General features: G+C 39.9%; 1 protein-coding gene and 1 pseudogene across 1 annotated transcript in view; both read right to left on the minus strand.

Annotated features, from left to right (window-relative positions):
- The window catches only part of DNAH12 (dynein axonemal heavy chain 12), a 399320-nt gene that overhangs the window by 288037 nt on the left and 96457 nt on the right, over nt 1–14826 (minus strand). The window lies entirely within an intron of this gene.
- On the minus strand, nt 1581–2923 carry LOC136382411 (non-POU domain-containing octamer-binding protein pseudogene; annotated as a pseudogene).

A 14826-nucleotide genomic window follows, 5' to 3' on the forward strand; every position in this document is an offset into this window, starting at 1 on the left:
CGAACACAGACAATACTGTGGTGGTTGCTGGAAGAAGGGGAGTGGGGGGACATGGAGGAGGTTGTAGAAAGAATAAATGGTGATGCAGGAAACTTTACTTGGGGTAGTGAACACACAATACGGTGTACAGATAATGTGTTATAGAATTGTGTGCCTAAACCTGTATAATTTTGTTCATCAGTGTCACCACAATAAATTCAATAAAAAGGGAAATAAATAAATAAATAAGTAAACTTATTCTGCATTACTGCTCTATTTCTCAGAAAAACTCCAAAGGTATCAGAGACAAATAAAACATGGTACACTAGTAAAAAAAATAAAATTAACAGCAGAGCTATGAATAGTGATATCATAGACACAAAAGTGACATCCCTGGGTTGTCTTTATCCAAGAAAAAGGCTGACAACTCCAGAATTACATCAAGAATTTATTAGGGGAACTTATGGGACAGAAGCAAAAGCAAAACGGTAGATCTCTATACCCAAAATGGATGAGGCTTGTTATATATGGCCAAATGGCATGGGCTAACACAGGTGGTTTATGGCCACATTGCACATGCTTGTTAACAGCTCCATAATCCTGCCTGGCCAGGCAGTGGCACAGTGGATAGAGCATTAGCCCAGGACACAGAGAACCCAGGTTTGAAACCCTGAGGTTGCTGGCTTAAGTTAAGCGTGGGGTTGCTGGTTTGAGCCCAAGGTTGCTGGCTTGAGCAAGAAGTCATTGGCTCAGCTGGAGCCCCGGGGTGAAAGCACATATGAGAAAGCAGTCAATGAACAACTAAGGTGTCGCAACTATGAGATGATGTTTCTCATCTCTCTCCCTTCCTGTCTGTCCCTGTCTGTCTCTCTGTCTCTCTCCCCTTCACTAAAAGAAAAAAAAAAAAAAGAACTACATAATCCAATGCAGCAAATAGCTTAATGGTCCCACTTATCTCTGCAAGAACATTCCTTTCAGATGATACAGGCCCACTACTCCCAGGGCGAAGTGGAGGTCAGCTTGCTTTGCCTAACAATACAATAGAACCTTATATATGTTGTCTGTGACCTCTGTGGACATTTGCTTGAATTCATACCTGGAAGTGAATGGAACAGTGGGTAGAGCATCAGACTGGGGTACAGAAGACCCAGGTTCGAAACCCTGAGGTTGCTGGCTTGAGCATGGGTTCATCCAGCTTGAGTGAATGGAACAAGTTTGATTTTCATGGTATATGTGGCAGTGTCTCTGGGTTTGGACAGTATAAAAGTGAGAAAGCAAATAGAAACAGACAGGAAAGGGCTGGAATGATCAAGATTAATGGTGCTCTAACTGGATCCACGCTGCCATGGTTCCCCCCCAGACCCTCAACAATCACAGGAGACTTCAAGAATGTACTATTCAGATATGGCTAGTTAAACAATATGTCACATAGAGGATTTGTTAAAAATAAACAAACAAATCTCCATTGCCCTTTGCCTCCAGCATAAGATTGGACTGTTAGGAGGAATCTCTAATACTCTTCTAGTACAGAATTCTGGTTAATTCAATCAGGGTCCTCCTTTTAGAATATTTTAACACTAGACACTCTAGTTTTATTAGTATCAGCAGCATATGGCTGGAACAAATTTAGCTCCAGGGGCTGTAGGATTAAATGCAGCAGAGGTTCCACCAATTATCCCAATTCCTTCTACTGTAGGTTGGCCAAAGCATTTAGCTGTTGGTGAGGTCAATCCCCAGATTCCATTCAGTATCATAGTGGCAGGTCCTGGTGGATTGGGGATTAAGAGCTACCATAGGAGTGGGTAACACAGTACCTCTGTTCTTTATGCCTATAGCACATACCTCAGCCTTCTGGCCCATCCATACCACTCATGTCAGAGAGGGTTCCTTTGAATCCTTCCTGCTGTCACTGCATCATTTTTTCCTATTGCCACTGTATTGCCTCTTCATGGCACTTATGCCATGAGCTCTAGTTGCTTCTGTTTCTGCTTGTCCTGGTAGTGTAGCTCTTCCATCCTCCAAAGTTCTTAAAGTATCATCAAATTCTACCTCATTAGCCTGACCTGGTACTCAGGTGGGCAGCTACCATCTCCATCTCCAGTTTCTCATGACTTTCCTTGATGTAGAAGTCCACCTGGTTTTGCTACTGCTTCTCCATCTCAATGACTGCCTTCCAGCACATGGGATACTCATGCTCAAAAGCATAAGGTTGCACAAATATGAATGGCTACTCTCTCTTCCTGTGAATCTACTAGCTCTTTATACTAACCAGCTTCTCTGGAAGTCCCTCTTCATCCTCTAACTGGTCCATGGGCTCCAAAGTTACAAGCCAAGGAAATGTATCTAGCAGGCAGAAACCTTCACTGCATCTTCCCAGAGCTTTCTGAGCAACTGGCCTCCCTGAGAATTCAACAATATTTTTTTCCTGAGGGTCTTCCTCAATAATCCACAGTGACTACAGTCATCTCCATCTGACCACACACATAAAAAGGCTTCCTTCAGCATTTGTCGGATATATAATAGGTGCACTATAACATGCCAAGCACACACAAGCTGCTTTCCATGGAGTGGCATCTTGTCTGTCCAGCTTCATTTTGGAAATTTCTACAAAGGTTTGTGTTTCCAAGCAAATAAAGCTGGAGCCCTTGTCCTTATGAATGAAGTCTGCCTGCCTTTCCATATTTCTCAAATGGTTTCCTTGTTTTCTCTTTATTGATATCAGAAGGAAGCTTGCACACAAAAAGATGGCTATGTTGGATTGAAAGTCTACTCTCCTGGGTTACTAAAATTATTCAGGTCAACGATCAAGCTCTCATTTTGGCTGCTGGCCTATTGCCCATTTGCAGGTACTGGGAGAAGCAGTGGCTTCTGCTGTTGCTGCTGCTGGTGATATTGATGGAGCATGGCTTTGCTTCTCCAAATTAAAAGTTTCATTGCTCTGCATTTTGTACTGCTCTACCAACTATTCTCCCCTCTGAGTAAGGGTGACACTACATGACTCTACCTTCTACCCCAGCTGTCTTTGTTGTTGTTGTCAAAAAAATTAACAAGCTAATAAAAAATTCATATGGAAATTCATGACAGCTCAAAATATTAAAACAATATAAATGTCCATTAAGTAATGGATAAGCAAAATGCAGTATATCCATACAATGGAATAATATTCATCAATAAAAAAGAATGAAGTATGATATATGGTACAACATGGATGCACCTTAAAAACTTGTTAAGTGAAAGAAGTCAATCACAAAGCCCACATACAGTATGATTCCATTTATATAAAATGTTTGGAATAGATAAATTCATAGAGACCAAAAGTAGATTAGTAGTTGCCATGGTCTGGGAGGAGGAGAAAATGAAGAGTAATTGCTAGAGATTATGGGCCTACTTTTTTTTTTGGTGGAGAGCTTACTCTTTGAAGTGATAAAGATGTTCTCAAATTAGATAGTGGTGTTGATTACATAACTCTGTGAGTACTCTAAGAACCACTGAACTGTACATTTTAAAGAGTGAGTTTTATGATGTATGCATTATAATTAAAAAGTAATTCAAAACAAAGGAAAAACTGTAAACTAATGATAAAATTCTAAGTACACAAAATTTTATTCAGAAATGAAAGCAATCAACCAACACTATCCAACACCAGTTTTATTCCCAATACAATATTATGAGACATTGGTTCCCTAAGGTTCTGATTTCACAACGGATGTTAGTAAAAATTATTTATATGGCCAGATGGCTTCAGGGGTAAATTTTACCAAAAATTTAAAGAAAAATTAATCCCTATCCTTTCCAAACTATTCCAAAAAATTCAAGAGGAAGGAATCTGTCACACTAATACTATGAAGCCAGCATTATCTTGATATCAAAACTAAAACAGACAGTACAAGAAAAGAAAATTATAGGCCAATATTCCCAATTAACACAGATGCAAAAATTCTCAACAAAGTATTTGCAAATTGAATTCAACAATACATTAAAAGGATCATAGAACATGATCAAGAGAAATTTGTTCCAAGCATGCAAGAATGGTTCAATATACACAAATCAATCAATCAATGTGATACTGATACACCATATTAACAAAAGCAAGGATAAAAATCGTATGATCAAGGGGGAAGAAAGATGGCAACAGAGTAGGTGGACGTTCCAACTGCCACCTCCAAGGACCAAACTGGATTACAACTTAATTTAAGAACAATCATCTTGAAAAACCAACATTGGACTAAACTAAGAGGAATCTATAACCAATGATCACCAAAGAAGCCACACCAAGACTGCTAGGAAGCGTAGAGACGCGGAAAGGGCTGCCCCGCTCCCAGGAGCGAGCAGTGACCTGGAGGGACTCTCATGGTGGGGTGGGATGCCCTGAGAGGTGTGGGTCCTCAGCCCCAGGTCCAGAGCCCAGCCTAGTGCCCCAGGGCCTAGAAGAGGCACCCAGAGAGCATTTAGCTGTGAAAAGAGCTGGGTTTCTGTCTGGAAAAAAGAGACACACCTCTCAGAAGCAGATTCCATTTTAAAGGGCCCACACAGAAAATCTCATTCACAGCCACTTACCCAGAGCTCTGGTGGGAGAGAGCTGAGAAGAATGGGGTTGCAGGAGGAAAGTGTAAAGTTGGAGGTCCAGGAAGAGACACTGTAGGGCAGGGGTCCCCAAACTACGGCCCGCGGGCCACATGCGGCCCCCTGAGGCTATTTATCCGGCCCCTGCCGCACTTCCAGAAAGAGCACTTCTTTCATTGGTGGTCAGTGAGAGGAGCATAGTTCCCATTGAAATACTGGTCAGTTTTTTTATTTAAATTTACTTGTTCTTTATTTTAAATATTGTATTTGGGAGTGACGTCACGGAAATGGCGCTGTGAGCAGCGCGTCCGACAGATCTCCCCAAAATCACAACAAATTTATCAACTAGAAACAGAAAAATTTATCCTCGGAGCATTACGGAGTTCCACACAAACTGAAAGTGAAAGGACTGTTATCACTTGAATCTCAGAGACGAGGGTGTGGAGGAAGCTAACTACCGCAGGGACGTTCATTCAAGCCGCGGAGGGAGTGCGCCTGTGTGCTATCAACAAGACCACCCTCAGATGCCAATAAGAAAGAGGAAATCGAATATTATGGATACAAAAGAAAGAGAGGTAACACAAATAGATGTGGAAAAATCTATGGAGAAAAGACAACATATTGGAAGCCTTGGAGCTAAATGACAGAGAATTTAAAATAGAAATCTTAAAAATACTCAGAGATATACAAGAAAACACAGAAAGGCAATATAGGGAGATCAGAAAACAACTCAATGAACACAAAGAATATATTACCAAGGAAATTGAAACTATAAAAACAAATCAAACAGAAATGAAAAACTCAATTCACGAGCTGAAAAACGAGGTAACAAGCTTAGCTAGCAGAACAGCCCAGATTGAAGATAGGATTAGTGAAATAGAAGACAAACAACTTGAGGCACAACAGAGAGAAGAAGAAAGAGACTCAAAAATAATAAAAAACGAGAAAGCCCTACAGGAATTGTCTGACTCCATCAGAAAGAATAACATAAGAATAATAGGTATATCAGAGGGAGAAGAGAAAGAAAATGGAATGGAGAATATACTCAAACAAATAATAGACGAGAACTTCCCAAGCCTGTGGAAAGAACTAAAGCCTCAAATTCAAGAAGCAAACAGAACACCGAGTTTTCTTAACCCCAACAAACCCACTCCAAGGCACATCATAATAAAGATGACACAAACCAATGACAAAGAAAAAATTCTCAAGGCAGCCAGGGAAAAGAAGAGTACAACATATAAAGGAAGGCCTATTAGATTATCATCAGATTTCTCAGCAGAAACTCTACAAGCTAGAAGAGAGTGGACCCCAATATTTAAAGCCCTGAAAGAGAGGAACTTTCAGCCACGAATACTATACCCATCAAAGCTATCCTTCAAGTACGAAGGAGATATAAAAACATTCACAAATACAGAAAAGATGAGAGAATTTATCAGCAGAAAGCCCCCACTCCAGGAAATACTAAAGGGGGTTTTCCAACCAGATTCAAAGAACAAAAGAAAACAACACCACAAGTAACAGCTCCACCAAGAACACAATAAAACCAAACTTAAAATGTGACAACAAAGGAAAAAAAGGAGGGAGAGGATGGAGATTAACAGTAGCAAAGGACGATGAAGTGCAGAAATACTCATAAGATAGGGTACTACAATGACTATGGTAGGTACCCTTTTCATTACTTAATGGTAACCACCCTTGAAAAAACCACCACAAAAACACTTGACTTAAAAAAGGTAGCAACTGAGGAAAGAAGTATGGAACACAAACAAACAAAAACAAATGATAGAAAAACAAAAGAGAAGAATCAAACAAGATACAAAACTAACAGAAAGCAATTTATAAAATGGCAGTAGGGAACCCACAAGTGTCAATAATTACACTAAATGTAAATGGATTAAACTTACCAATAAAAAGACACAGAGTAGCAGAATGGATTAAAAAAGAAAATCCAACTATATGCTGCCTACAAGAAACACATCTAAGCAACAAGGATAAAAACAAATTCAAAGTGAAAGGCTGGAAAACAATACTCCAAGCAAACAACACCCAAAAAAAAGCAGGTGTAGCAATACTCATATCTAATAATGCTGACTACAAGACAGAAAAAGTACTCAGAGACAAAAATGGTCATTTCATAATGATTAAGGGGAAGTTGAATCAAGAAGACATAACAATCCTTAATATATATGCACCAAACCAAGGAGCACCAAAATATATAAGACAGCTACTTATTGACCTTAAAACAAAAACTAACAAAAATACAATCATACTTGGAGACCTCAATACACCGCTGACGGCTCTAGATTGGTCATCCAAACAGAGAATCAATAAAGATATAGTGGTCTTAAACGAAATACTAGAACACCTGGATATGATAGACATCTACAGGACACTTCATCCCAAAGCGACAGAGTATACATTTTTCTCTAGTGTACATGGAACATTCTCAAGAATTGACCATATGTTGGGCCACAAAGACAATATCAGCAAATTTGGAAAAATTGAAATTGTACCAAGCATATTTTCTGATCATAACGCCTTGAAACTAGAATTCAACTGCAAAAAAGAGGGGGAAAAACCCACAAAAATGTGGAAACTAAACAACATACTTTTAAAAAATGAATGGGTCAAAGAAGAAATAAGCGCAGAGATCAAAAGATATATACAGCCCTGGCCGGTTGGCTCAGTGGTAGAGCGTCGGCCTAGCGTGCGGAGGACCTGGGTTCGATTCCCGGCCAGGGCACACAGGAGAAGCGCCCATTTGCTTCTCCACCCCTCCGCCGCACTTTCCTCTCTGTCTCTCTCTTCCCCTCCCGCAGCCAAGGCTCCATTGGAGCAAAGATGGCCCGGGCGCTGGGGATGGCTCTGTGGCCTCTGCCTCAGGCGCTAGAGTGGCTCTGGTCGCAATATGGCGACGCCCAGGATGGGCAGAGCATCGCCCCCCTGGTGGGCAGAGCATCGCCCCTGGTGGGCGTGCCGGGTGGATCCCGGTCGGGCGCATGCGGGAGTCTGTCTGACTGTCTCTCCCTGTTTCCAGCTTCAGAAAAAAAAAAATAATAAAAAAATAAAAAATAAAAAAAATAAAAAAAAAAAGATATATACAAACAAATGAAAATGAAAATACGACATATCAGAATATCTGGGATGCAGCAAAAGCAGTAATAAGAGGAAAGTTCATATCACTTCAGGCATATATGAACAAACAAGAGAGAGCCCAAGTGAACCACTTAACTTCACACCTTAAGGAACTAGAAAAAGAAGAACAAAGACAACCCAAAACCAGCCGAAGAAAGGAGATAATAAAAATCAGAGCAGAAATAAATGAAATAGAGAACAGAAAAACTATAGAAAAAATCAATAAAACAAGGAGCTGGTTCTTTGAAAATATTAACAAAATTGACAAACCCTTGGCAAGACTCACCAAAGAAAAAAGGCACAGGACTCAAATAAATAAAATCCAAAATGAAAGAGGAGAGATCACCACAGACATCATAGATATACAAAGAATTATTGTAGAATACTATGAAAAATTATATGCCACCAAATACAACAATCTAGAAGAAATGGATAAATTCCTAGAACAATACAACCTTCCTAGACTGAGTCATGAAGAAGCGGAAAGCCTAAACAGACCAATCAGCAGGGAGGAAATAGAAAAAACTATTAAAAACTTCCCCAAAAATAAAATTCCAGGCCCAGACGGTTATACTAGTGAATTCTATCAAACATTCAAAGAAGACTTGGTTCCTATTCTACTCAAAGTCTTCCAAAAAATTGAAGAAGAAGCAATACTACCAAACACATTTTATGAGGCCAACATAACCCTCATACCAAAACCTGGCAAGGATGGCACAAAGAAAGAAAACTACAGACCAATATCTCTAATGAATACAGATGCTAAAATTCTAAACAAAATACTGGCAAACCGAATACAACAACATATTAAAAAAATAATACATCATGATCAAGTGGGATTCATCCCAGAATCTCAAGGATGGTTCAACATACGCAAAACGGTTAACGTAATACACCATATCAACAAAACAAAGAACAAAAACCACATGATCTTATCAATAGATGCAGAAAAGGCTTTTGATAAAATACAACACAATTTTATGTTTAAGACTCTCAACAAAATGGGTATAGAAGGAAAATATCTCAACATGATAAAGGCCATATATGATAAACCATCAGCCAACATCATTTTAAACGGCATAAAACTGAGGACTTTCTACCTTAAATCAGGAACAAGACAGGGTTGTCCACTCTCTCCACTCTTATTTAACGTGGTGCTAGAAGTTCTGGCCAGAGCAATCAGACAAGACAAAGAAATAAAAGGCATCCATATCGGAAAAGAAGAAGTAAAGGTATCACTTTTTGCAGATGATATGATCCTATACATCGAAAATCCTAAGGACTCCACAAAAAGATTATTAGAAACAATAAACCAATACAGTAAGGTCGCAGGATACAAAATTAACATACAAAAGTCCATAGCCTTTCTATATGCCAACAATGAAATATTAGAAAACGAACTCAAAAAAATAATCCCCTTCACGATTGCAACAAAAAAAATAAAATACCTAGGAATAAACATAACAAAGAATGTAAAGGACCTATATAACGAAAACTATAAGGCATTATTAAGAGAAATAGAAAAAGACACAATGAAATGGAAAAATATTCCTTGTTCTTGGATAGAAAGAATAAATATAATTAAAATGGCCATATTACCCAAAGCAATATATAAATTTAATGCAATTCCCATCAAAATTCCTATGAGATTTTTTAAAGAAATGGAACAAAAAAATCATCAGATTTATATGGAACTATAAAAAACCCCGAATAGCCAAAACAATCCTAAGGAAAAAGAATGAAGCTGGGGGCATTACAATACCTGACTTTAAACTATATTATAGGGCCACGATAATCAAAACAGCATGGTATTGGCAGAAAAATAGACACTCAGACCAATGGAACAGAATAGAAAGCCCAGAAATAAAACCACATATATATGGTCAAATAATCTTTGATAAAGGGGCCAACAACACACAATGGAGAAAAGAAAGCCTCTTCAACAAATGGTGTTGGGAAAACTGGAAAGCCACATGCAAAAGAATGAAACTCGACTACAGTCTGTCCCCGTGTACTAAAATTAATTCAAAATGGATCAAAGACCTAAATATAAGACCTGAAACAATAAAGTACATAGAAGAAGACATGGGTACTAAAATCATGGACCTGGTTTTTAAAGAACATTTTATGAACTTGACTCCAATGGCAAGAGAAGTGAAGGCAAAGATAAATGAATGGGACTACATCAGAATAAAAAGTTTTTGCTCAGCAAGAGAAACTGATATCAAAATAAACAGACAGCCAACTAAATGGGAAATGATATTTTCAAACAACAGCTCAGATAAGGGCCTAATATCCAAAATTTACAAAGAACTCATAAAACTCAACAACAAACAAACAAACAATCCAATAAAAAAATGGGAAGAGGACATGAACAGACACTTCTCCCAGGAAGAAATACAAATGGCCAACAGATATATGAAAAGATGCTCAGCTTCATTAGTTATTAGAGAAATGCAAATCAAAACTACAATGAGATACCACCTCACCCCTGTTAGATTAGCTATTATCAACAAGACGGGTAATAGCAAATGTTGGAGAGGCTGCGGAGAAAAGGGAACTCTCATCCACTGTTGGTGGGACTGTAAAGTAGTACAACCATTATGGAGGAAAGTATGGTGGTTCCTCAAAAAACTGAAAATAGAACTACCTTATGACCCAGCAATCCCTCTACTGGGTATATACCCCAAAACCTCAGAAACATTGATACGTAAAGACACATGTAGCCCCATGTTCACTGCAGCACTGTTCACAGTGGCCAAGACATGGAAACAACCAAAAAGCCCTTCAATAGAAGACTGGATAAAGAAGATGTGGCACATATACACTATGGAATACTACTCAGCCATAAGAAATGATGACATCAGATCATTTACAGCAAAATGGTGGGATCTGGATAACATTATACAGAGTGAAATAAGTAAATCAGAAAAAAACAAGAACTACATGATTCCATACATTGGTGGAACATAAAAACGAGACTAAGAGACATGGACAAGAGTGTGGTGGTTACCAGGGGTGGGGGGAGGGAGGATATGGGAGGGAGGGAGGGAGAGAGTTAGGGGGAGGGGGAGGGGCTCAGAGAACTAGATAGAGGGAGGCGGGGGACAATCTGACTTTGGGCGAGGGGTATGCAACATAATTTAATGACAAAATAACCTAGACATGTTTTCTTTGAATATATATACCCTGATTTATTAATGTCATCCCATTATCATTAATAAAAATTTATTAAAAAAAAATATTGTATTTGTTCCCATTTTATTTTTTTACTTTAAAATAAGATATGTGCAGTGTGCATAGGGATTTGTTCATAGTTTTTTTTATAATCCGGCCCTCCAACAGTCTGAGGGACAGTGAACTGGCCCCCTGTGTAAAAAGTTTGGGGACCCCTGCTGTAGGGGATGGAAACCGGAACCCCTGTGCTGAGTCATACTGCAGTACTGCAGTTGCCATCTTTCTTGGGTGGAGTAATCCTCTCTGAGTGGCATCACCTGGGAAAAAGCAGCTATGCTGCCCTGGGAGTCTCTCCTACCCCAGGCATGGCGATGGTCATTCTGAGAGGCCAGGAAGCAGGGGGTGTGTCAGTGACTTAGTTTTCTGGTATTGAGACTGGAGCTCCCCAACACACTCTCCTGACTCTATGACTGATGCTTCTACCTCACCAGAGACTCAGATGAGTATGTTCAGAGAGCAGGCAGACCATACCTCTAAGTCTCAGAAGGCACACTCTATGAAAAAGTCTGGACAGACTGACACCTGGGGCTGTGGGACGGATCCACATCCACCACCCTTTCTAATTCCCGAATTGCCACAGGTCTAGATTAAGCATGGCCAACATATGGCCTGAGGGCCCACATAATGAGTTTATGCAGCCCACGATTAAATTTTTAATATTCTGTGCTACTTTAAAATCTCAGCTACTCAGAAGCAGAAGCATCTTTGATTATTGGAAATCAAGGTATTTAAGAAGATAGTGATACGCGGAAAAGAATTCCGCGTGATTAATCTAAGGTTAACTTCCAATAATTGGTTGAATGAATTCGCGATACTTCTTTATTTTTAAAAAAAATTCCATTATAAAAATTTACAACTTTTGTACTCGTCTGTACTCGATATGAACTGTTTGATGTTAAGCAGCAATGTGAAACCCATATTCTTTTAGGCGGAGTTTGCCAGTGCACACCCAAGGTCAAACAATTCGTTATTTTTGTGGTCAAGTGTGCTGACTTAAGTGGCACTGTAACATAGACAATAGCTGCAGTTGATAACTGAAAACGTGTCCAGGCTGTCTGTAAAACAAAATAATTGTTTTATTTGCAATATAACCCCTTCAAGCTTATTCTATTAATTAAATATTGTTTTGATTGATTGCAATAGTTTGGACGCATATAATTATATTTTTATTAAAAATATTTTTATTAAAATAATATTGTATATTAAATTTTTTTCACTCATTTATTCATAAACAAATTACATAATAAAATTTTGTTTACTTAAATGAATCATTTTTGTATTTAACATTTTTTTAATTTTAATATTTCATCTGGCCCATGAAAAAAGTTTTCTTTCTAATCTGGCCTGTGGGGCAAAAACTTGGCCACTCCTGCTCTAGACTCTAGCAGATGCTTTTTTAGCGACTGAGCCTAACAAGCAGCCAGCAGACAGAGGCTGCAAGAGGTGGGACTCAGGAAAACTTGGCCATTTGAGCAGAATTTCCCCTAAGACCAGAGTGGGTAAAAGTCAGCTTAGGAGTTAGGTATTTCCATGTACACTTGGGCCTACCAGAGGCAGCCACAAACTTGTAATTGCCTGTAGGACCAAGAAGGTTGCTGAGGGCCAGTCATGGGCAGTGTCTCCCAATGGTCTGTGCTATACTCCTGCTATGGAGGCCCAGGGCTGGCACATCCAGGAACCAGCTGCAGAAAGCATCGGTTCAGCACCTAACAACCCTTGCTAGGAAAAGCAGCTCACAACTGGCCCAGCTGAGGTGAGTTCCACTCTCTGTGATCAGCACCGACAGAGCGGCTCATGTACATTGAAAAGGGTGGAGATTCACAGCCAGCGAGCTTAGGCACTCTATATTCTGTCAAGCTAGGCTAGATTCCACAGAGGGAAGGGAGAGAAACTTGGAGCATGGACATTTAAAGTGCGGGTGCCGCCTGACCTGTGGTGGCGCAGTGGATAAAGCGTCGACCTGGAAATGCTGAGGTCGCCGGTTCAAAACCCTGGGCTTGCCTGGTCAAGGCACATATGGGAGTTGATGCTTCCAGCTCCTCCCCACCTTCTCTCTCTGTCTCTCTCTCCTCTCTTTCTCCCTCTCTGTCTCTCTCTCTCCATTTCTCTCTCCTCTCTAAAATGAATAAAGTGTGGGTGCCTGTGAGTCTATTGTTGGATCTGGTTGAGCGGCTTAGCCACCATTGGGAGGGGCACAGTCAGCCCCAGGAGAGGATTCTCTCAGTCTTCCTCCCTGAGACTGGGATCTCAACAGCTGAAAGAACTTCTGCAGAGGGGACTGTTGGCCACACTCGGTCTGAAGTTACTGCTCATCTTGTTGGAGAGAAATAAAATTTGAGTATCCAGCAGTGGCTGAGGGATCAAGCTCTGAAGTAGAGGCCACATTCCCTGTACTGAACTCCTGACCAAGAGACGCCTGAAGTAGGAGGTCCCTCAAAGGTTGTTTTCACAACCTCAACTGCCCTAACCCACCAAGTGTGCAACCTGTAGACGGGTTGGTTGGGTTAGACCAATCAGAGTCCAGAAGACTCTGTGGGAAGACCAGGCAGCTGCAAGAGGAGGAGGAGCAGCTGAAAACTGGAGACAAATCTTACAGAGCTTGGGGCTTTTATGGAGCTGTTGTCATCTCTAAACAGAAGGAAGCTGATCCTTATACAAAGGTTGGCCCCTCCCACAGTACAGGGCACAGAAAACACAGATACAAACCACAAAAAGTATAGTAGCTGCAGACTGGTAGCCCACAGCAGATTACAAACAAGAGCTGACACCAACCCAAGAAGAACTAGAGCCAACACTACTGGTAGTGAGTGGCAGACAGCACCAGCCCTAGACTCAACTACCTACATAAGCAGCACACCCAAAAGTGGAGTCTAGCAGGCACCAGACACTGTGGAGAATATGCCCAACAGGATAGACATTGCACAGTGTGTAATACACATAATCAAGGTTGACCCTTAGAGCCAGTCAGCCTGAAGGGATAAACGTATCCACTTTTTTTTATAAATGTACAAAAGACAAACTGCAACTAATACATACAACAAGAGGGAAAATAGTACCCTCAAGAAGCATTCCTAGAACAAGCAAAACAAGTGGCCTGGAGGACAATAACACTGAGCCCATCTCCTTCATAAAGACCACACAAAAATTTCAAGGTCAGACAGTGCTACCTAATACACAGACAAAATGGGCAGATAGAGAAATGAATCAACAAGAAAAATCCCTAGAAAAAGAACTGAATGAGATGGAAGTAGCCAAAATACCAGATGCAGAGTATAAAACAATGATTTTTAGGATGCTAAGGGATCTTAGAGCAACAATGGATGGACATAATGAGCACCTAAATAAAGAGATAGCAAGCATCAAAAAGGACATTGAAATCATAAAAAAGTACCCATCATAAATGACAAATACAATATCAGAAATAAAGACTACACTAGAAGGAATTAAAAGCAGGGTGGATACAGCAGAGGAAAAATCAGCAATTTAGAGGGCAAGATAAACAAAAGCACGGAAGCAGAACACCAAAAAGAAAAAAGGCTCAAAAAGTCTGAGGAAACTAAGAGAGCTCTGGGACAACATGACGAGAAACAACATCTGCATCATAGGGGTTCTGAAAAGAGAAGAGAAAGAATGAGGAATAGAGAGACTATTTGAAGAAATCATAGCTGAAAATTTCCCTAAATTGATAGACAAAGCCACACAAGTTCAAGAAGCACATAAAGTTCTATTAAAGAGGAATCCAAGGAAGCCTACAGCAAGACACATCATAATTAAAGTGTCAAAGTTAAGAGACAAAGAAAGAATACTAAAAGCTGCAAGAGAAAAGTAGTTAATTACCTACAGAGGAGCCCCTATAAGGATGACATCCAACTTCTCAACAAAAATACTTGAGGACAGAGAGAATTGGCAAGA

This window comes from Saccopteryx leptura, chromosome 10, assembly GCF_036850995.1.
Source record: "Saccopteryx leptura isolate mSacLep1 chromosome 10, mSacLep1_pri_phased_curated, whole genome shotgun sequence".
NCBI classification, from domain to species: Eukaryota; Metazoa; Chordata; class Mammalia; order Chiroptera; family Emballonuridae; genus Saccopteryx; species Saccopteryx leptura.